Below are 24,496 nucleotides of genomic sequence, written 5' to 3' on the forward strand. Positions count from 1 at the left end.
CAGGGTTTATTGATAATGAACTGTACAGATATTTTCTCGTGGAGAAACCTACAGTTCCCACGTTTAGAGGCTTGCCAAATATTCATTAAGATCTACTAAATCCCCCCATGAAACCCATAGTATCAAGCAAAGGGTGACTGACAGAACTGACAGAAAGAGATGTCTTTGGGGGGTGACCTTGGGGAACCTTTCCCTTCCCCTAAGTTTGTGTCCTCCGTGAGGGACTCAGGTGAGTCCAAGTGCCTCCTCTTGTACTTCCGTTTGTGAGGGACCTCCTCGGGGGGGCTGTCCGAAGAGGCCTCACCAACAATATCCTGTTCCTCTACGGGAGCAATCTGGGATGTAGGCGCAGGCTGTCCCTGGGGCCAGATGATGGAAAAAAGGCCTGTCTGAGTGGGAATGGTGGGTGGATCCATAGCAAGAGCCTGGGGCCTCGAATCCCTCGAAAGGACCCTCTCCACGATGTCAAATGCCGAGGGGGAACTGCTTTCCCTTGGATTCGAAAGCATTCCCCTCGGATCTGATGTGCAGATTGGCGCCAAAGGTGACCCGACCGGATCCGAAAGTGTAGTGTGCCCCGACCTTAATGGAGCCGAGGGCCTGCTGACCCCTCCAGATCTGACGCTTAGATAACGGCCCTGAGATCTTGGATCCAAAAACAGATCCGACAGACTCGAGGGTACAGTCGGCGCCGACAGTGTTTCCTACTTCCGACAACTCCGAACCCCAAAAGCAGGTCGGAGAAGGAGCAATGGGGGTGAAAAAAGTTGTCGAGTTCCCCCCAGCGGGGGGGGGGGGCAAGAGCACTCCCAGCTGCATCTGGGCCTGGAGAAATCGATGCATCATCCGGTCCATATCTGCGTCTGATAAACTTCTGGTGCATCTAGATGAGGCCACTGAAGCCAGCCAGGAAGGCCACCTGGATGACCTCGATGGTGATCAGCTCTCCTCCTCCGGCTCATGGGAGAAATGTGGAGAACGGAGCCGGGAGAGGGAAGGCCCAGAGACCTTAAGGGGAGAGGCAAGCTGTTTACATGGCAGTGCCGAAGGGGTCGAGTCAGACCGCCTCTTGTGACTGCGATGCCTTTCTTTCTCTCTCTCCCTATCCTTTTTATTCTTCTTTCTGCCATCCCTTTCCTCCTGGGCCAACGAGGTAGGTTGAGTCCCGGCCAGGGGATCAGGAGCAGCAGGTGGGGCAACCACAGCCGCGGCTGGCACCACCGAGGAGGACGAAGCAGAGTCCGGGGGCAAAAGGCCCACCAGAATAAGCTTCGACCACCTATCTTTCAAAGCACTGGGGTTGAAGGCTGCACAAATAGTGCAGCCCGAGGAGAGGTGATCAACCCCCAGGCACAGGTCACACCGAGTGTGGCCATCAGCTGGGGATAGCCTATGGCCACACCCGCTGCATTTAGAGAAAATGGCTTTAGGGCCTTCAGCCATTATAGAAGAGGAAAAAGGAAAAAATAGGCCCACAAGCACACACCTTCACACACGCAGAGGGGGGAGGGGAATAAATCTAACTTAACCAAAAAGTTAAAAGAACTACCCAAAAGAGGCTAGAAAGATAAGAGGAAGTTCACACATATAAAGTTAGAGAAAGTTTGACAGAAATTCAAGATTTAAATGCTACACTCACAGTACTATGCTTGGAGCTCGTTCAGAGAAGCTTATGGAAGCCGCGGCAAACGAGATCTGAGGGTTAGAGGAAGATGGTAGGGCATTATGGGTAGGGGGAGGAGCTTGGAGCTTGGAACTTTTAGCTTGGAAAGCTGCCGGCTCGGATCTGAATCAGATCCGATACCCACAGGTTGCTCAGCAAATTAAGTTAACTACTTAAGATCAAGTATTTACTTACCCTAGTAAAAAGTCAACATTTGGGATTCTACGATTTCATGATTTTCATCTTGGGCTTTTAACAGTCGATCAAATGGGTGCCTGGATTTGCAAGTAGACCCATATATATATATATATATATATATATACATATATATCTATATATATATATATATATATATATATATATATGCAGATATAGATATACATAGACGTATCTATTAGATCTATACATTTATATATCTGCATATATACATAGCACACCTGCTAGTGGTCAAAACTTTTTCATATGATATAAGAATGTCATTTAGTCTTGATAAATGTGCAAAAGCAACCTTTAAAGTAGGAAGGCTGTAGCAGCAAGAACATATCATTTTGGGAGAAGAATGTAATATAAACGAACATGACCAAGAGGGAGTTTATAAATGTCTGGGTATTGATAAAGGATCAACAATAAAACATGAACAAATGTAAATACAACTTATTTAGGAATATTTTAGAAGACTTAAATTAATATTGAAAACAGTGTGGACATCTAGGAATAAAGTCTAATGTATAAACCAATTTGCTCTTTCTGTCCTAACTTACATTTTTGGAGTGACTGACTGACCTCAGAAGGTGTTGTATAGGTTGGACAGGAAAACAAGAAGAATGCTTTGTGTTCATCCAATGACTTATAAAAATCACTGCATACCAAGATTATATATTCACTATTCTGAAGGAGGTATGGGCCTCCACGGAATTGATTACATGTATAGATCTGTAATCATGGGACTGCATACATATCTGCTGATCTGACAAGATCCAAATGTAGTGAATGTTTTGAAACATGAGGAGAATAAGTTTAAGATGACTTCTCTGCTTAGTTTAGCAGAAGCATATCGGTGTCAAGTAGGAATGGAAATCAAACCAGAAGTAGATAAAAATCAGGCAGCAAATGAATGTGCTAAAGAACAAAAGAAAGAATGCAGAGTGAAGGATCAGATTAGAAGGCAAAACATGTGAAAATGCATATATATGTAGTTGGAAGTATAGAAAACTCTTGGAACAACCTCCTGTTGATCAGGACTGAAAACATGAATGGTTAATGAGAGTTGAATTTAAACCAAAAGATGAAAGCTTAATATTGGTGGCCCAAGACAGTGGACTGCATACATGTTGGTTTACAAAGTCCATTGAACATTTGGGAGAAATAGACAAATGTAGGTTTTGTAAAACAGAATTGGAAACAGTTGCAAATCTTGGTGCAGCTTGTGATATACTAATGGCTGAAGGAGTGTATATTGAAAGGCATAATAATGTGGCAAAACTGTTGCACTGGGGATTGGGCAAAGGTTATAATATCGAAGTAGCTGAAAAACACTGGAAACATGAGCCACAAAGCATTATAGAACTGGATGAAGTTTATATCAGATAGGAACACCCATTACCAATAGTTCAAAAAATAGATGCAAGAAAAACAGCTATAGTAATCCATGAAAAGGAGATAAAAGTAGCACTGATCACTGAAATTGCTTATATATACATAGAGAGAGGCTCAAAAAAATCATAAGATATGTGAATTTGCAGGCAGAAATGAGAGCAATGTGTAAGAAGGATACCAAGACAATTCCTATAGCAGTAGGCACAATGGGTCTTATAAAAAAAGAATTTACAATTATACTTTGATATGCTACCATTACATGAAATGCCAGATGAATTGCAGGAGTCATTACTGGGCACATTGTAGGTTTTGCAAAGAGCACTTCTGCCTAACATCAAATATTAAAACAATACTAATTTCATGTACTTTAATCATAGTTTGACTTAGGAATGGGGTCCATTCTCATTATGGTATTAGAAACCCAAAAGACTTTGAGAATTCCTTCAATGGGGCTAGGCCAGACTCAGGGGGAGCATATACCCCTGTTGTAGAAGGACGTAGCAGTCCACAAAAATCAAAAAAAACTAATAGGCCAAAAAGGAGCCATAAAAATGAGAGAGTAGACTATTGAAGATAAGAAAGAAGTTATGAACTGTTACTATTATGCAAGAAGGCCAGAATTTCCAGAAAGAAGATATGTAAAAAGATTGAAAGAAATTAGAGGAACAGCAAAATACTTGCAAAAGAAAAAATGTCAGAAGCTTCAAATAGAAATCCGTGTTCATTAATACAACATATTTATGAAAAACATTATATAGACCATAAAACCTTGGGCCATCTGCAAGAAGAAGCGACTGAGGAAGTGTGAAAATAAAAGAGCAAAATCTAAAGATTTTTGAAAGGTATAAAAAAGAAATATGGACATGGAAAAGAAAGAGAGATCTAGTATGATGCAATAATTATGCAAAGAAGTGTGAAAATATAAAGAACAAAATCTAAAGATTTTTGAAAGGTATAAAAAAGAAATAAGGACATGGAAAAGAAAGAGAGATCTTTCTTAATCTGCAATAATTATCCAAAGGAGAAATTCAAATGAATTAATACAAAGAAGTAGCACCAAATATATTCAAAGAAAAATAAAGGAAAAAGGCATCCAGATATGGAAACTTTCACAATACAAAAAAGAAAATCACAAAGAACATAGAACAGATTACTAAAGTAGATGTTAAAACATAGAAGCAGAAGTTATGTAATATCTGCAAAGTGAAGGATTTCATGCAGAAAGTCTAAGACAGGTTATATAACAGCATGATGGAAAAATGAGTCCTCTAAGCCAGGAGAAACAGGAGGAGCAGGAGACATCTGAAGTAAAAATATGAACATGGAAAAGAAAGCAGATTTAACATGGTGCAATATTTATGAAATGGAGAAAGCAAGACTAATCAATAGAAAAAGAGCAGTGCCAAGGATATTTGAAGTGAAATACAGGCTAAGGCGTACAGATATGAAACCTTTTACAATACAAAAAAATAAGACAACAAAGAGGAAAAATAGAAAAGAGGATAAGTAATGGGGAAGTTAAAGAAACAGAAACTGAGGTTATGGATTACTTGCGAAGTGAAGGATATAATCTTATAAAATCTAACTCTGATAATACCACAGCAGGATCAATATCATAACTTCGAAGATGTAAAACTTCAAAAGTTAAAATATCGAACCCACAACATCGAATGATGAAAATAGTGAATCCCTGGAACATCAAAATCTTACCTAGGCCAAGATTTCGGTGGGCTGTTCTGTGGCTTCGCTATTTCCTCCACTGTGGAGCGAGAGTTACAGGCCTTAGGGTTAGGGTGCAGGATAAGGTAAGTGAATAGTTAGTAATGTATGTATGGTGTAGTGTATGGTTGGGTTTTGTTAATTGTTTGTGGGTGTATTAATTAGTTTGTGTATAGTTTTGTAAGGTATGTGTGTGATAGTTACGGACCTTAGGGTTAGGGTGTCGGTTAAGGTAAGTGGATAGTTAGCAATGTATGTATGGTTTAGTGTGGGGTTGGGTTTTGTTAACTGTATGTGTGTGGTTTATTTATTTTGGTGTTCTTGTGTTGTGTGTATGTTTCTCAGAACAGTGAATTTTTTCCCTGGGGAAAAAAAATTGCTATTCTGGGCATTCGATGTTATCAATATTTGAAATTCCAAATTCGAACTTATGGTGTTCGATATTTTGGAATTTCGAATATATGATATAGACCCCCACAGCAGGCTAGAGCAATGGATCCCTAAATTAAGGAGAAATCAGTGGAGTGAGTGGAGTGGGGAAACATCTGATCAATTGCCATATGAAGATACTTTGGTTCCTTCAGTAGGAAATTAGTGCAAAAGTACAGTTGGAGTTCCAGAGCAAGGGAAAGAACAGGAAGCTCTGGCAACACTGACACAGTCAATGTTGTGGAAAGATAGGCCAGTGAGTTCCCATATGAAAGAACAATGGTTGACGAAGGAGGTAACTGAAAAGAATGTGGCAATGGAAGATACTCTGGAACTTTCTGTAGAATGCCCACAAGAAATGGAAAACAAAGAATGTGCCATCAGTTTAGAAGAAAATTATCTAGGAGACGAGTTGCTTGATTTAACAGAGATGGACAGACATTAAAATTAATATAAGAAATAGATTACAGAAAGTCAATACAACCCAAAAAGTTAGAAGTCTGATAAAACAAATGAACACGTTAATTAAGACTGTTCATAGAGATTCATGTAATATAACAGAAGTAAATAGGATGTATTGCTGTACAGCTAAATTATTAACAGATAAATTCTTACCACAAAAACACACGGCAGTAAGGGAAAGGAAGAGGAGAAATTAAATGCCATAATGGAAGTTTGTAATAGAGAAAATTTGAAAGCAATTAATACTAGTGTCACTGTTAGAAAAATATAGAAGAGGGAACAGATCAACAAAAATACTTAGAAAGATAGAAGCAATGTGCAATATTGGAACAGATCAAGATGTATCATGAATAATTAACTAGATATACCAGCACAGGCAGAAAAATGTAGATGATACGCAGATAAATATAAAGAAAAAGTACAAAATAAACAATTTATTGATCCAAAGATGTTTTATAGAGAATTTGGAAACAAGGCAAAAGGAATTGAAACACTACAAAAAAAGAAGAAATAGATGTATTTTGGAGAAATATTTATGAAGATACTGTGGAACATAACAAAGATGTTGAATAGATAGAAGAGGGAATAGAAAGAATAAGAAATTTGACTGTATAGGATATGAAATGGGATGCAGTAACGGCTAGAGAGATTAAAACAAAGTTAAGAAAATCTTCTAATTGGAAAACACCAGGCCTAGATGCAGTACCTAACTTCTGGCTAAAAGTATTAACATTACATGAAGATTTAGCCATGAGTAAGAACTATTTATATGCATATCATGAACAGACACCAACCTAGTTAAGAGCGAACCTGCTATCTATCCTAAAACTATAGACCAATAATTAGCCTTCCACCAATGTATAAACCATACACTGGAATTGATGCCAGCAGAGTGTGTATTCATTTTTAATAAATTCAATCATAACAATAGAACAAAGGAGTAACAAAAGAAAGTCATATGGAACAAAGGATCATTTGTTGTCAAATAAAGTCATAATGGAGAACGGTAAAAGGGGGAAGAATCTAAATATAGCATGGATAGACTACCAACAAAGCATTTGACAGGATCCCGTGCTTAAAAATATATAAGATACAGCCTACACTGACTGATTACATTACAGTGAGCATGAAATGGTGATAAGCCACTTTGCAGTTAAGTCATGATAAAGGACAAATTATTATTCTGGGGATAAAAATCCAAAGGAGGATATTCCAGGGTGACTCTTTGTCACAGCTGCTGTTTTGTCTTGCCCTTAACCCATTAAGTTGTCTACTTAACAGATTAGGTCATGGCTGCAATTTGGCTCCCAGAAAACAACAACGTTTATAAAGTTCTCATTATCTTTTTCCTGGATGATTTAAAACTGTAAAGTTCATCAGATGAGGAACTGAAAGCACAACTGCAAGTGGTCAAAACTTTTTCGATGATATAAGAATGTCATTTGGTCTTGATAAATGTGCAAAAGCAACCTTTAAAGCATGAAAGCTGTAGCACCAAGAAAACATCAGCCTGGGACAGGCATGTGATATAAAAGAACATGAATAGGGAGTGTATAAATCCTTAGGAACTGATGAAGAATCAACAATGAAACATGAGCAAATGCAAATAAAACTTAGTAAGGAATATTTTAGAAGACTAAAATTAATACTGAAAACAGCTCTGACATCCAGGAACAAAGTCCAAGCAATAAACCAATTTGCTTTTCCTGTTCTAATTTACAGTTTTGGAGTGATTGCCTGGCCCCAAATGGTGTTGAATCAGTTGGACAGGTAAACAAGAAGGATGCTTCATGTTTATCAAATGATTTATAAAAATCAGTGTATACCGAGACTATATATTCCCTTATTCTGAAGGAGTTATGAGCCTCCTTGAAATTGATTACATGCATAGATCTACAGTCGTAGGACTGCATACATATCTGCTGACCACAAAAGACTCAAATGTAGTGAAAGTTTTAAAACATGAGGTGAATAAGTCTAAGATGTTTAGCAGAAGCATATTGGTGTCAAGCGGGACTGGAAATCTAACCAGAAGTAGATCAAAATCAGGCAGCAGCTGAATGTGCCAAAAACAAAATAAAGAATATAAGGTGAAGGATCAGATGAGAAAGAAAGAAATGTGGAAAATGTATACATATAGTTGCAAGTATAGAAAACTCTTGGAACAACCTCATGTTGATCAGGATCAAATCCAGGAATGGTTAAGGAGAAGTGAATTTAAACCAAAAGACGAAAGGTTAATATTGGCGGCCCTAGATAGTGGACTATGTACACACTGGTTTACAAAGTCCATTGAACATGTGATAGAAACAGACACATGTAGGTTTTGTAAAACAGAACTGGAAACAGTCACACATCTTGTTGCTGGCTATGATATACTAATGGCAGAATGACTGTATACTGAAAGGCATACTAATGGGACAAGACTATTGCATTAGGCGTTGTGCAAACATCATAATATTGAAGTAGCTGAAATTGTTGGAAACATGAGCCACAAAGCATTATAAAAATGGTGAAGTCTATATCACATAGGATCATCCATTACCAACAGTTCAAAAAATAGATGCGAGAAAAACAGATATGCTACATCCAGTGACTACAGTCTGTTATGCACAGAGAGGCACAAAGTCATAAAATACCAGGATTTACAGGCATAAATGAGAGCAATGTGGAAGAAGGATACCCATGCAGTTCCAATAGTAGTAGGAGCAACTGGTCTGGTAAAATAGAATTTACAATTGTATTTAGATATGTTAACGATGCATGTATGTCCATATGAATTGCAGAAGGAGTCAATACTCGGCAGATTGCAGGTGTTGGGAAGAGCACTTCTGGCTAACATAAATGATTGAAAGAATACTAATTTCATAAACTTTAATCATATTTTGACTTAGGAATGGGGTCCATTCCCATCATAGTATTAAAAACCCAAAAGATTTGGAGAAACTAATAGACTGAATGTTGATTGGTCAATTGTTTATTTTCATGACATGGTTTCAGACTCAGATTCAATCTTTTGTTACAACTATCAAGTTTACATAACTATGGCATTAAAATAGTGTTTGTGCTGTGGATATCTATGTGAAACTGTAGAGTTTGCAGACATAAGTAATGTGGCACTGGGGTGAACCTTTATATTAGTGGGTATGGGAGTCAGATACCTGAAACTCCATTTTTTGTTTATATTTTGTTGAATTATGGAAAGCTATGTATTCAGGAGAGTCTGGAACTACTTATTTAATCTGTAGTTCTTTGGCACCTTGAAGCATTATGTAGATGAGTTGGGAAAGAGGTAATGGGTCACATGCATAATTATGGTTAAAGTTTATTTTGTTAGAACTGTTCCTGGAACAGGGGATAGTATGAGGAATGCATGCATTGTTTTTATGGTTTTGTTTGGATGTTGGTGAACTGCTGCAACTAGAAATGCTAACAAATGAGTATCACATTTGCTATTTTTTTTTTTTTGGTGTCAGCATTGTTTGATCACTGCGGCATTAGTCAATAATGTGTGATTGACAATGTGGTGGTTGACTGGTTGTTGACAGCTGACTGACTGATGTGTTTGTGTGTGTATGTGTGGGGTTAATAGATCTCATAATAAAGTTGCGTAATGGTGTTAGTCGTCTGGCTATTACTAATATTCTAACACAAATGTAATACAAAATAACCACTTTTCTCTTCACAATGCACTTAAGGCACAAATGGCCAAATGGTTACAACTTTACTACTTTACTAAAAAACAAACAAACAAACAGTCTATTTATAGTTCTGCTTAGAGGACCCCTTAGCCCAATCTATAAGGCAAGATTTAAAAGTCTAAAGAAAAAAAACAAGCTAGTAAACCAATGAGCTTTATTCTCTCTCTCACTAACATCTCGACTATAACAGTCTTCAAGGAGTCAAGATTTAAAAGTCTGTTTACACATTGCAGAAGAGGGTGGCACCACATTGAGGAACCTAATACTAAAAATACAAGTTCAGAAGAATCCAGCTGTAATATATAACTTTAATGTTAAATTACATAACTCGCAAATTGTAAGCTAAGTGTTTTCATCCTTACTATGGCACGGACTTCATCAGAACTTAAACACAATCCATGTTTAGCCTCATTATTACAAATTCATCCATACAATCCAAATAATGCCATTGGTTAAACTAAATAGGTAACTCAGCAACAAGCCATTCTAAAGTGTTAGTGTTTGGTTAACCATTTTTTTTAAATGTAAACAAATACTCTACATATAATTGCTTTCTAAAAAGGTAGATATATGTGTATGTTAAAATGTATCAAAATATATTAAAAGATTGTAGGTGTAAAATATTAAGAAATTGAATGGTATAAAATATTAATAAATACAATGACAGTATAGAACTTATTTGTCAGTGAAATGTTTAGACCCATGTCAGCTCAGACTATTCAGTATTATGAAATGAAATAAAATTGAATAAAGTAGGGTGAAAACATGTTCCTATACCAGTTATAATAAAACTTGTATGTAATATTTTATATACAACATAAAATATATGGAAAGATACATAAGTGCATACAAACCGTGTAAATAAATAACTTAATAAGTAAATTTGTGATAGTAAAAATACCTCATAAATGTGCAAATTCATAAATGTAAAAATACTTCACATGTATTCACAATTTCACAGCCTGCATTTTAGGACAGGGAAAACTGAAACACTGTCATTTAACTCTGGTGGATTCATTGCATTAAGTTTTAGTTGCCAATATAACTTCCTATATTCCAACCCAGTCTTCCAACTAGCACCTCAAGAGTTGGCCTTGATTCTAACAATGATAGCAAAATGAAACTTTTATAAATGCAACACAAGCTAAAGAATACTTATAAAGTGCATTATCGGTTGAATTTATTATTATATCATAATTGCGTTTATAAATCCTTTTTCTCAAAAAACATTCAGATTTCACAAATAAAAACTTGAGCAAGTTGAACATATTGCAATTTCCACTTTGTAACCTAACCTTAAATGTACTGTAACCCAATTCTATGTGTTCCCCTTCAGAAATATTGTGGCTTTATTTACAGTTCCCACACTTCCTTGTCTTCTCTTTGGTAACCAATTCAAAGTTACCAGGGATCCCTTTCAAATAGTTAAATAGCTGTTTTGTCCGCACAATAGGACTGGTAACTCACAATAGTTGAAATTAAGGGGCGTGTTCATAAAAAATTTCAATTTTTATTAATAATGTGTTTTACAATATGCTCCGCATCATTGTATTGCAATATCAGTGCTTTCTCTTGGGGATTTTTGGGGGAAATGTTGGAATAGTTGTTTGGCATTTTTAATGTTGAATAGGGGTTTATACCATATTCCCCATTGTTCCATAATCTTTTTAACTCAATGTTCAACCATTTTCTTAGGGTAACCTCTAATGAAAAACAAATTCATAATTTTTTTCTATTTCAATAACTAATATATCTTTAGAGGAAATCATCCATGCGAACCTAATACATTGACCCTTGACCAAACTTCTCTTGTAGACTAAGGGATGAAAACTTTTACAGAGTAAATAAGAATTACTAAAGGTGGGCTTTCTGTAAATAGTGGAACTAAAAACCAGATGTTATTCAAATAATTAATGGTAGATTTATTAAACTGAAATATTAATTTTAAAAACTTAGTAGAATTCTTCAAATAATTAATAAAATATTCTATTAATTCATTACCACCATCCTATAAAATCAAGATGTCATTCAACAATTGTAAGTATAGCTTGCAGTAATTATAAAACACAAAATGGAATACAAATTTTCTTTTCCAGGTGTATAAAACCATATTGGTGTATGCAGGTGCACAAGCTGCTCCCATGCACACCTTGAGTTGCCTATAAACTTTGCCATGAAAATAAATAAAATTATAATCCACTTACAATCCATTTACCTGCATATTAGCTCCTCTGCATGCTTGCCTTCTTTCCTTGCATAGGAGATTTTTTTTATCATAGGCAGCTCTCAGACTCACGTTAACCCACTCTATTCGCCCTCCACCCTACCCCTATTCCCACCCACTCCACTTTCATTACATTTATACCTAGCCAAACCACAACTGCTCACTCTCAGGCAATCCAGACCCACCTTCCCATAATCCTCACTATCCCCACCTACTCACTCCAACCCCTCATCCCATTCAATCTGCTCATCCACCCCCACATAACATGCACTTCCTTTTCTCCTCTATGACAAATACTCTGCTTACACTCTTGCTTTACCTCTCCTATAACTCCACTTCACTCCACCCATACCAGGTCATACATCACCCCTCATTAACACTACCACTACCCATACTCCACTCACAATCTCACGTCACTCCAAGGCAAGTACAAATATGACTCAGTCATTGTCCATGCTGGTGTGAATGACCTGAGACGTACCTCCCTGGACTATATGAAAAGAGACATAGAGGAGCTCTCTGAGCATGTAGCCCAGGCCGGTATGACCCTGACCTTGAGTAGCATCTTACCTTCACCAAGAATGATGCCACAATATGAAGACAAGATGGTCAATTTCAACAATTGGCTTAAGTATTGGTGTCAGTCAAAGGGGATCCAATGCCTGTCAGCCTGGGATGACATGCTCGACAAGCCACGATGCTTCGCTAGGGACGGCTTGCACCAATCACCCCTGGGCTTTCGGATATTGGCAAAAGCTCTTGCTACCCCCATAGTGCCTTTTTTAGGCAAGGCTCAAAAGACAAACCCACCTCCATAGGTATCACAAGGGATAAGAAACTAAGAGTAATGCTACTCAATGCCAGAAGTCTAAACCTCAAGATGCATGCACTCGAAACTCTCCTTAGCATGGAGAACATCGATATCTCTGCAGTAACAGAAACCTGGTTCAAGGCTCCCGAGAGCACCCCAGCACTACCAGGTTATACCTCATACCATGCTTTTCGGCCCCCAAACTTGAACCAAACCAGAAAAGGAGGGGGAGTATCAATATTCATCAAAGATACCCACACCTCCAGGTTGGTGGCACAGCACGAAGCATCAGAGACTATCCATGTGCAACTAACAGTGGGTAAAACTGCCTTCCAGTTTATAGCCTGCTACAGACCACCCTCCCAAACCCAGGAACTCCACTCGGCCTTCCTGAGAACACTGGAAAATATGAAGGTCTCTCCAAATACCATTATACTGGGCGATTTCAACTACCCAAACATAGACTGGGAGCATTACTCTAGCTCCAACACCCTAGCCCAAAGGTTCCTAGAATTTATAAACTCAAATGCTATGGAACAACTTGTTACCACTCCCACAAGAGGGGAAAACATACTGGACCTGATCATCACCAACATGGGGACTCTATGCTCCAGACCAGAAGTGTATCCCTCACTGGTAAGATCAGACCATAAACTAATCTCACTGGATATTCACATCCCGACCCCACCCCCTGCCCAGAAAACCACAGTGAAAAACTTCTCTAAAGCAAATTTCACACTCCTCAAAACCAAGGTGGAATCCTTCAAAGCCCCCGGGCATGTGGAAAATATGGCCCAGACCGCAGAATCCTTTATAAACAGATTCTATGAACACCTTCAGGAATGCATGGATCATGCAATCCCAAATAAAACCAAGACCCAATCCTCCAAAGGCAGATGTCCTGTCTAGTGGACCCCAGCCATAAACAAACTATACAATAGAAGGAGGAAGCTACTACATGATAGAGCAAAATCCCAAAAAGGAAGGCATCTCTGATCAGTATTAGCAAAAAACTACGGGCACTCATAAAATCGTCTAAGGCCAGCTTCGAGAGAAAAATTGTACAGGACACTAAGGATAATCACAAGGCTTTCTTTAGTTATGTTAGGAACCTGGGGGGGGAATTCCCAGATATGCTCAGAATTAGTCCAAAATGACAAAAAATACACTGAACCCACAGACATTGCCAACATCCTAGCTGACAGGTTCAGCGCAAATTCCCCCCTCCCTCCCTACCAAAAGGGCAAATATCTATTTCAGCAGAGTGATGCCCCCATGACATCTCAGATGCTCAGGTAAGAGCCGCCCTCTCCAAAGCAAAAAACACAGCATCAATGGGACCAGATGGTGTCCCGGGCTGCGTCCTACATGAACTCCAAGAAGAGCTAAACCCAAACATAAAACTACTGTTCAATCTCAGCCTTACTACAGGATATGTACCCAAAGAGGGGTGTACAGTAATGGTGGTCTCTCTCCACAAAGGTAGTGCCTCAACGGATCCTGGAAACTATCGCCTCATAAGCCTGACTAGCTTGGTCTGCAAAGCTATGGAAAGGATCATCATGAACCTTATAAATAAAGATATTGGGGACCTACAGACACTGGATCCTACCCAGTTCGGCATTGTTAAGGGCAGATCCTGCCTCTTAAACCTGGTCAATTTCTTTGAAACAGTCACCAAGGCCATTGACGAGGGGAAGGTGGTCCACACAGCCTAACTGGACCTCGCAAAAGCCTTCGATACAATACCCCACTTGGGCATTATAGCTAAGCTCACCAGCTTAAATATAAACCCCTATGTCACTAGATGGGTTGCAAACTGGCTCAAGGACAGAACCCACATGGTTAGAATTGCTGGAGCCATGTCAGACTCCACACCAGTTACAAGTGGTGTCCCACAAGGCTCAGTCCTGGGACCTCTCTTGTTCGGTATATATTTCTCAGAGGTACAGGCCAACACGGAAGGACTGTGGCTGACCAAGTTCGCAGATGACTGCAAACTGGGCACCATAATCGACTCTCCAGCCGACACAAGCATCCTCCAAAAGGGCCTCATAGAAACAGACAACTGGTGCCAGGGCCATGGCCTCAAGCTAAAAGCCAAAAAGTGTATAGTCATCCCCTTTGGCAAAAACAAAGTGCCCACAAATTGCCACATAAGTGGTAATCCATTAAGTACGGAAGAAGTAATAAGGGACCTGGGGACCCAAGTTGATAGCAATCTCTCATTTGACAACCATGTGGCCAAAGTGGCTAGAAAAACATTTTATATAGCCCACCTAATCATGAAGGGATTCACATCTAGATCAGGGGAGGTCATCGTGCCTCTTTACTCATCCCTCATCAGGCCCATAATTGAGTACAATGCCCCTTTTGGGATGTACCTTACCAGACACCTGCAGCAACTGGAAAGACCCCAAAAGTACCTCACCAAGAGGATCAAAGGGCTCAAACAGATGCCATATGCTGCCCGGTTAAAGAAACTCCAGCTCTACTCAATAGCATACCGCCTGCTCAGAGGCGATCTGTGCCTGACATATAAAGCCATGTCCAACCCGGAATTAATGGACATGCTGCACCTCAGAAAATCCAAATCCCATCGAGCTACGTGCTCGAGAGACTTGAACCTCAGCACTGAAATAAATAGGACATGCTGGAGGGACAGATTCATAACCCAGAGGCTCCCTTCACTCTGGAATAAAATCCCAGTCCAGGTTAGGCAGAGTCCCTCATTGACTCTCTTCAAGAGGAATCTTGATGAGTGGATGGGGGATCGTAGGTTTACCCCGGGTATCACTTCTGTGTCACTGTTAGACAGAGGCACAGTATACTAACCTCAAAAAAGGGCATAGCAAAATTAATTTAAAATGGGTGGCGAAAGCCAAACACACTCTGGCTAGGCTTATAAATGCCCTAGGGCAGATAGCCTAGTATGAACCTATGAACCTATGAACAATTCTGTGCTTATAGTAGCATCAACCCTCAACTCTTCAATCACACAACCTTCCTACTCTTACCTCTCAAATACTTACATACTAATCACCCTATTTCTACAGCCTCTAAATATCATGAACAAACAACCCCATTTAAACTCCTGCTACTATTTTATTTATTTTACATTTGTTGACTGGGCTGGTCCAACTGGATATATGTCCATTTTCAGCAGAGGCCCAGGGAGAAAATCTCCAAGTCAAAACATTAATACACATTAAAAACTTTAAAAAACAGAGATACAGATATTGCTCAGAGAAAAATAATAATAGCATTAGCATATTTTTACAGTAACAACAATAAGCAATTAATTACAAATAGAGGGTGTTCAATTGGGGATGAATACAGAAAAGTAAGTTTAAGAAAGATTTTATACAGGATAAATGAAAGTACTAGGAGCAGGTTGCAACTAGTCAGGGTTAGTACAGGGGCAGAGCCAGTGAGTTACGAGGTGAGTTTTGAGTTGGGATTTGAAACAGGGAAGAGAAGAGATAGCAGTGAGGTTGTCAGGGAGGGAGTTCCAGGCTTTTCCTATTGAGTTAGAGAACAAGGAGTCACCTGCCAAGTTGTTGGATTTACAGGTTGATATAAGAAGTTTGTTAGAAGAACGTAGGCTTTTGAGGTTGCAATAAGGAGTAATAAGGGTAGTAAGTATAGGTGTGTTGGTAGGTTTGTAGAGGATTTTATGGGTTAAGGAGAGCTGGTGAAATAAGATCAGATTTTGCAGCTCAAGCCATCCCAATTGTTTTAAATTTAAGCAGTAGTGAGTTCTAAAGGTAGAGCCAGAGGCAAATCTGGCAATATTGTTGTAGGCGACAGCCAGTTTGGTGAGGTTAGTTTTGGACAAATATGTGTAAATAGGGGAGGTGTAAAGGAGGGTAGAAATCAGATGGGAATGGGCAATGGTAGTTCTGGCAAGAGATGTAAGAAATGGTTTAATTATAAACAGGGAGCCTAGTTTTCTGTTAACTAATTTTATAGTGTTAATGTGAGAATCAAAGCATAGGTTGTTGTCTATCTCTACTCCGAGGAGCCTGGTGGAAGGGTCAGGTGATATGTTGGTGCCATTACTAGACAAGACAGAGAAGTCAAGTGGTGGGGATTTACAGGTGGGGGAGAAAAGTAACAGTTTGGTTTTCTTTGCGTTTAAGATTAAGCATCATTTTAGGAACCATGTTTCAACCTTTTGGAAAGTCTGTTGGGTGATAGAGTGCAGTTTGGAGGGGGGATGAGGCAGAACAAATCAAAGTAGAATCATCCGCATATTGTAAACAGGTTGCAGAGGGAATACTGGCATGAAGATCATTAATAAAGCTAGAGAACAGAAAGGGGCCAAGTATTGAGCCTTGGGAGACTCCAAGGGTAATGGGAAGGAGGTTGGATAAGTTGTTTTGCCAACGCACTGCCTGTTGTCTGTTATGAAGATATGATTTGAATCACTTTATAGTACTAGGGTCGATTGCAAAAGTTTTAAGTAAGTTTATCAGTATATGGTGATTGACCATATCAAAGGCTTTGGATAGGTCAATAAAGAGAGCAGAGGTGAGTATGTTATTATTCTGTTTTTTGTTGATGCAGTCAGTAAAGGAAAGGAGGGCTGAAGTGGTGCTATGGAAAGGTCTGAAGCCATATTGACAGTTGGATAGTAGGCTGTAATTTAACACGTGTTTAAGAAATTGTTTTTGGACACATTTTTCCATGATTTTAGCTTGGGTGAGAGTAAGACTATGGGACGGTAGTTAGAGAGTTCTGTTGGGATAAATCCAAAAAACCAAATCGAAGGCACGAAACACCAGCAAGGTTCCACAGTTTAATGACTGAACAAAAGAATCAAACAGTATTCCATCCACAAAAATATTTTTGTGGATGGAATACTGTTTGATTCTTTTGTTCAGTCATTAAACTGTGGAACCTTGCTGGTGTTTCGTGCCTTCGATTTGGTTTTTTGGATTTATCTGGTTTAGTTCGAGTTCTGTTGGGATCCCACCTTTATGCAGGGGAATGATATGTGAGATTTTCCAGACTGAAGGAATGTAGCTTTCAACAAAGGTTCTGTTTATCAGAATGGAAACGGGATAGGCTAATGGTTTGGCTGCAATTTTTAGATACTGAGCTGGAAGAAGGTCAGCAGAAGGAGAGGAGGTTTTAAGCTTGTGGAGAAGAGAACAAATAAGTGATGTGGGTACTGGTTGAAGTTGAAAAGTGGGAATAGAAGTGTAAGAGGAGGAGGAGGACTGAGAGGAGATAGTGGGGGCTAGTTGATTAGCTAGAGACTTGACAGTTTCAGAAAAGAAAGTATTGAAGGCATCAGCAGTTTGTTTTGGGTTGTTTTTGGAAGTGTCTGAGGGGCACGGGGTGTAAGAGTTACCAGGCTTGAAGAGAGTATTTATTCCTTCCCAGAACTTTTGAGGATTTTGTTGGTTAGCTTGTTGTAAATGGTAGAAGTGTTTTCTTTTATCTAGAAGTACAGCTTTTTTAGTAGAGTTCTTATTTGATGAAAGTTAAGTTGGTCGGAAGGATTTTTAGTGCTACGAATTTTGCTTCAGAGTTTATTTTTCAGAATAATTTTATGCTTTGTATCTTTTGATAGCCAGGGGGCAGGTTTTGAACTAATTCTGATAGATCTTAATGGAGCATGAGAGTCTAGAATAGAAAGGAACTTTGAGTTGAAGTATGCCGCAGCATCATCCATTGGTAGTTGTTTGAGAGGTGACCAATTGCAAGCTTTGAGTTCTTTTAGGAAGCTTTCAGGGTTAATGTTTTTATTTGTTCTGACCATTTTGTATTTAGTTAGGTTAGGGGTTGCACTTTTATGTCTGATTAAGTAAGTAAGTGCATGGTCACTTAGGTCATCAGGAAGTGTCCCTATTGTATAAGCATGGTGGTGACTATTTATCAGAATCCAGTCCAGTATGCTTTCTTTGTTGTTAGTTTTGCTAGTTCTGGTAGGGGTTTGAATAGATTGTGAAAAAGCGTGAAGATTTAAGAGGGTGGGAGGGTCTACTGAGGTACAGGTTTTCCAGTCTATACTGACATCGCCCAGTACTATGGTTTCTTGTGGGAATTGAATTGAAAGCCAGCTAAGGATCTCTTCTAGGGAACTGATATTATTTCCAGGGGGAAGATAGGTGCAGATTAAATAAACGGATTTGTGTGTGTTAAGCTGAAGTTTGGTGATAAGGATTTTGGCATTACTTATTGTGGGAGGTTTTTCATCCATGACAGTAATTTGCAAACCTGTTTTGTAAAGAATTGCTATCCCTCCACCCTTTTTGGCTTTACAGTCTAGTCTGTAGCTGTAGCCAGGGGGAGTGATCTCAGTGTCTAGGGTTGCTGGTTTGAGCCAGATTTCAGACAGGCAATGGATGTTGAAAGAGTGTATGTCTAGCATTGCATGGAGATGGGCAATTTTATTATTAACTCTGCAGATGTTTAGGTGAGCTATAGAGAGATAGTTGGGGGGTTTGGAGGGTAAGTTAGAGCATGAGGGAGGGGGACAGAGGGGGTTTAGAGTAAGAGTGTTTGGGCCACAGTTGGGATGAATGTCACCTGCTAGAAGGGAGAAAAGTAATCTTTTTATTAGGTCTGAGGGTTTGGTCAGGAAGTGTAAGGATTATCTGTTAACTTGATTAGTGTAGAAAATGTGGAACTTTCTGTGAAATTTTGCAAGAAGGTAGCTGGGTGAAGAAATGTTTGAGAATGATTGGAATATGTTTTGGGAAGGTGAGCTAGTATGTTGACTGAGGGAGTGTGGTTCTTTAAGGCTAAGATGTTCATATGAGGTTAGAAGGCAGGGTAGCATAAGGAAAGGAAAGAGTGAGAGAAGGAAGATATGTTTTGAATAAAATGAGATTAGTAGAGGAGGCATAGTGATAGGGAGGTCTATGAAAGAAAAGTAGGGAAGTAGAAATGAAAAAGCAAACAGGAAGTGAAGAAGGAGGTTGTAGTTGTTGTAATGATGCAGGACAATAGGTATTGGATGAAACAGAGGGGAGGAGGTAAAGTGTGATTGGCGTGGTAGAGAGGAGGGTGTGGTTAGGGAAGTATACATTTAGGTGTACTGGGGGTGGGTGGGAATTGGGGGTAGGGTAGGGGAGTGGAGTGAGACCAAAGGGCAAATGGAGCGAGAAGAGCCAGAGGGTGAAATAGCTACAGAGAGAAAAACAATCTGTAACCGAAAAGAGACAGCAGCTGAGACATGAGTATGATACTAAACAGTTTACTTTATAGTATAAAAAGAAAGGTTTAATGGGCAGGAGAAAAACTTAGGGAAGAAAACTGGGATGGAGAACAGGGAGGAAAAGGGTCTAACTATAATGATAACCAGTGGGAGAAATTATAGTGAGTAAAACTTATTCCAGGGTGTATAGTGCCACCTAGTGGTGACAGGCAAAAAGGGCAACCAGGGAGGATACTATTTGAATGAAAGCCTAGTTTATCTCTTGTAGAGAAAAGATTAAAATCTGGAGGGGCGAGAGGTCCACGCAGGCTGTGGTTGGCTGCTAACACGCTGGAGGCAAGAAGTATCGCTCACAGGTTAACGAGCAAAAATACTGAAACCTGATATTTATCTTGATATTAGGATACGTACACAGAGCCTTCTGTTGAATAAGGGGATAACCATACTGAAGGGCATGTTGAGCAGTAAGGCGTCTTCTCAAGTTAACAGGAGGAGGTGTTCCTTTTTACTTTGTAGTTGTAGTTATAAAATGTATTTTCTTTTGCTAGAATTAGAGGGAGCGCCCGGGAAGGAGGCTGTAAAAATAAAAGAGAAAGAACAATTCTGATCAAAGACAGGTAGATATTGGGAGGGACAGAAGGAGAAGATAGGACAAGAAGTAAAAGATTTAGGTTACACAAGAGGGACGCTAGGGAGAATATTAGTTAGACATAAAAGGTGGAAAGACCTGACAATGTTAAATACAAGAACCGTTTCCCTTAAACTCAAGGAAAAGTACACCCAGCTGAAAGATAGGGCAGGCAAGAAGGGCTACAAGATGAGCCCCACATCATTAGTCACACATGCAACAATAGAGTACAGTCCATTATGCGAGGGAAGGGGAAGTAGCAGGAGTAAAATACAGAATGAGTACAATAGCAACAGTAGTTCCAGAACTAATCAACAACATTATATGCAACCTCAGAGTTGATTAAGGTTCAAGCAGCACTTAAATGGAGCAATGCAACACTTGACTGGAAAAATTATGCTACATCACATTCATCATATGCTATCTGAGCCTTACACTGTATCTTATTAGTCAATTTAGCAGGCTGTGTCTAAGTTATTAATTATAGCAGGCAACTTATTGCAATAGGAACAGTATACTGTCACACAAATTAATGAATAACACTATCCGGTTGGAGCCGCCAATTAACTGCAGTACGCATTGGCGTTAGCAATCCGTCAGTGTACGAGACATGTTGAAATAGGCTCAGAAAAGATGATACATTAATTACAACAGTACAAGTTCTTAAACAGCACAGAGGTAATGCCAGGAGACACAAACAATTTAAGACAGTAATGGTACAATAAAAATATCAACTGAATAACGCTACATCTAGTGGAGAGATAGGTCTCCAAGTGAGCATGCTATACTATCTCAGTTAAATGTCCAGAAAGTAAGCAACCTAGCAGTACATTAATTTCAGAGTGTGTAAGTACTAAATCACTTTATATGTATCACTGCTAAGTTCTACTCTTACCAGGAGGCAATTCGAGCAGCCAGACCATAGGATCGCTTGGGGAGATAGAGCATGCAATGAGTTGGATCTACAACATTTTAAAAATGGCGCCAAACAAACCTCAAAACAGAAATAAAGCTGTGGGAGGAAGTTGGCTATGGGGAGGGGATAGGGGGAGTAAGCGAGGTAGGATAGGAGAGGGAAAAATAGGGGCGGGAAAAGAGCCAGAGGGTGAAATAGCTACAGAGAGAAAAACAATCTGTAACCAAAAAGAGACAGCAGCTGAGGCGTAAGTATAATACTAAAAAGTTTACCTTATAGTATAAAAAGAAAGGTTTAATGGGCAGGAGAAAAACTTAGGGAAGAAAACTGGGAAGGAGAACAGGGAGGAAAAGGGTCTAACTATAATGATAACCAGTGGGAGAAATTATAGTGAGTAAAGCTTATTCCAGGGTGTATAGTGCCACCTAGTGGCGACAGGCAAAAAGGCAACCAGGGAGGATACTATTTGAATGAAAGCCTGCTTTATCTCTTGTAGAGAAACAACTAAAATCTGGGGGGGGGGGTGAGAGGGCCAAGCAGGCTGTGGTTGGATGCTAACACGCTGGAGGTAAGAAGTATTGCTCACAGGTTAATGAGCAAAAATACTGAAACCTGATATTTATCTTGGTATTAGGCTACATACACAGAGCCTTCTGTTGAATAAGGGGATAACCGTACTGAAGGGCACATTGAGCAGTAAGGCATCTTCTCAAGTTAACAGGATGAGTTGTTCCTTTTTGCTTTGTAGTTGTAGTTATAAAATTTATTTTCTTTTGCTACAATTAGAGGGAGTGCCCGGGAAGGAGGTGAAGGGCATGTTGAACAGTAAGGCATCTTCTCAAGTTAACAGGAGGAGGTTTTTCTTTTTGCTTTGTAGTTGTAGTTATAAAATGTATTTTCTTTTGCTAGAATTAGAGGGAGCTGACATCCATCCTAACCCAGGTCCCAATAACCACAATCCTCAACAAACACTATCTTCCTTTTGTCCCTCTCTTACCACCTGTATCCATTCTAGCACACATCCCCATCCCTACCAGCCTTTTCACAAAGCCTGTAACTCAGATCTGCTCCTTCTAAATTTTAACCTCTGAAGCATCTTAAATAAAACCAGCAAATTCCATGCTACCCTAGCAACCTACTCACCAGATATAGCTGTAATAACTGAAATCTGGTTAAAGCCCCACATTAAGGACAGTGAAATTCTCACAACAGGCTATACATTATAAGGCTAGACAGAGTTAAAAAACATGGAGGTGGAGTTGCTATATACACCCAGAGTCACACAGCTAGCCTGCACCCCTCCTAATCTACCTAACTCTGAACTACTGACCACCTGCCTTGGAATTAACCCTAACAAATCTATAATTATTATAGCTGCCTACTTACCCCCCCCCCGGCAATAACCTTCCCCTCATTGAAAACCTATTAAACTGGGCAGCTACAAAATTCTCCCAAGAAACAATTGTGCTTGGTGACTTTAACCTGGATTGGCATACCTGCACATCACCTAATCCATCTAATTTTGTTAATCTCTCTAACTTCACCCAAAAAATAACCTGTCCAACCCATATAGACAAACACTCCAACAAGCAGTCAACACTAGACTGGATCTTAACTAACAAGCCTAATCTTAGTTACCTAGCTGGGTGCCTACCTGACCTCCTCAGCGATCAGTCCCCAACCTTCCTTTATAGAAAGCAAGTGCGTACACAAAGTGACATCATCTACAAATATATCACTAACAAGAACAATTTCTCCCCTATTAATTTTATCCTCCTACTCCAACAATGTAACTGGACACCCCTTAAACACCTACAGTTAGAGGCTGCTGTTCACTACTTTAATGAAACCTTCCTTACAATCCTAAATAGTCTTGGCCCCACTTGAAAAGTGCATACTAAAACCAAGCCTCTCCCATGGCTAACCAAAGACACCAAGCTAATAATGAAGCATAGAGATAAAGCCTGGTCTATATACCATACCTCCAAAGACAAAACTGATCTCTTAACTTAACAACAACTAAGAAACTTAACAAAGAAACAGATCAAAAAAGACAAACAAACATACTTCCTATCTTGTCAACAAAAACACCAAAACAACCCCCCAAAATTCTGGCAAGCCATCAATCAGCTCATAAACCCTGGTCATACTTCTACCCCTCCCCCGTCACCCCTAACAACCCTGACTCTATTTCATTTCAATTCAACTCCCGCTTCATAAACACTGTCACCTCCCTACTACACAACCAACCCAGCCTCTTAATGTCTCCACTCCTGCACCAGATATTCACAACCCCTTCTCCTTCACACCCATACAAACTAACTATATAAAGACTCTCTTAACCAAACTCAAACTTGGCTGAAAGCTGCAGACAAACCCCCTAATGAGTTTTTAAAACTTGCCGCCCCTTCCATCTCTTACCCCATTTCTATCTTGATTAACCAGTCTATTAAGTAACACTATGTTCCACGTCTATGGAAAATATCTCACATCATACCACGCCACAAATGTGGACCCTCCAAAGAACTAACTATCGACCCACAGCCATCCTGTCCCTCCTTGCAAAAATCCTAGAAAAATGCATCCACAACCAACTCATTAATTACTTCCTTAATGATAACCTCCTCTCCAGTACACAGCATGGCTTTAGACTTAAGTATAGCACTAGCACTGCCCCCCTAAACTTCACTAACACCATCCATCATCTCATGAATTAACTTGTTTCTTCCATCTTTGTCAATATGTTGAAAGCCTTTGACACTGTATCCCACCAAGTACTACTCAATAAACTATCTTTGTATGGCCTTAGCCCTTCATCACTAACCTGGTTCCATAGCTATCTTTCCAGTCATCAGCAATCTACAAAATGAGAAAACTCTTTCTCCCCCCTACTCCCCACCTCCATAGGCATACCCCAAGGATCTATACTCGGTACTCTTCTCCTTACCATATTCACAAACGACCTTAGCTTAGCTACTCAGCAAGCCTCAATTGTACAGTATGCTGATGATGCTACACTTATCTGCTCTGCCCCCACACCCCATGAACTCCAACTAAAAATGCAATCATCTTTTCAGGGCATTGAAACATACCTCTCTCAACACCAACTAATTTTAAATCCCAACAAAACCAAAATCATAGTCTTCAGTAACAAAAAAAAAAAAAAAAACAAACCT

This window comes from Protopterus annectens, chromosome 7.part0 (genome assembly GCF_019279795.1).
Source record: "Protopterus annectens isolate FY-2018-M chromosome 7.part0, PAN1.0, whole genome shotgun sequence".
Classification (NCBI taxonomy): Eukaryota; Metazoa; Chordata; order Ceratodontiformes; family Protopteridae; genus Protopterus; species Protopterus annectens.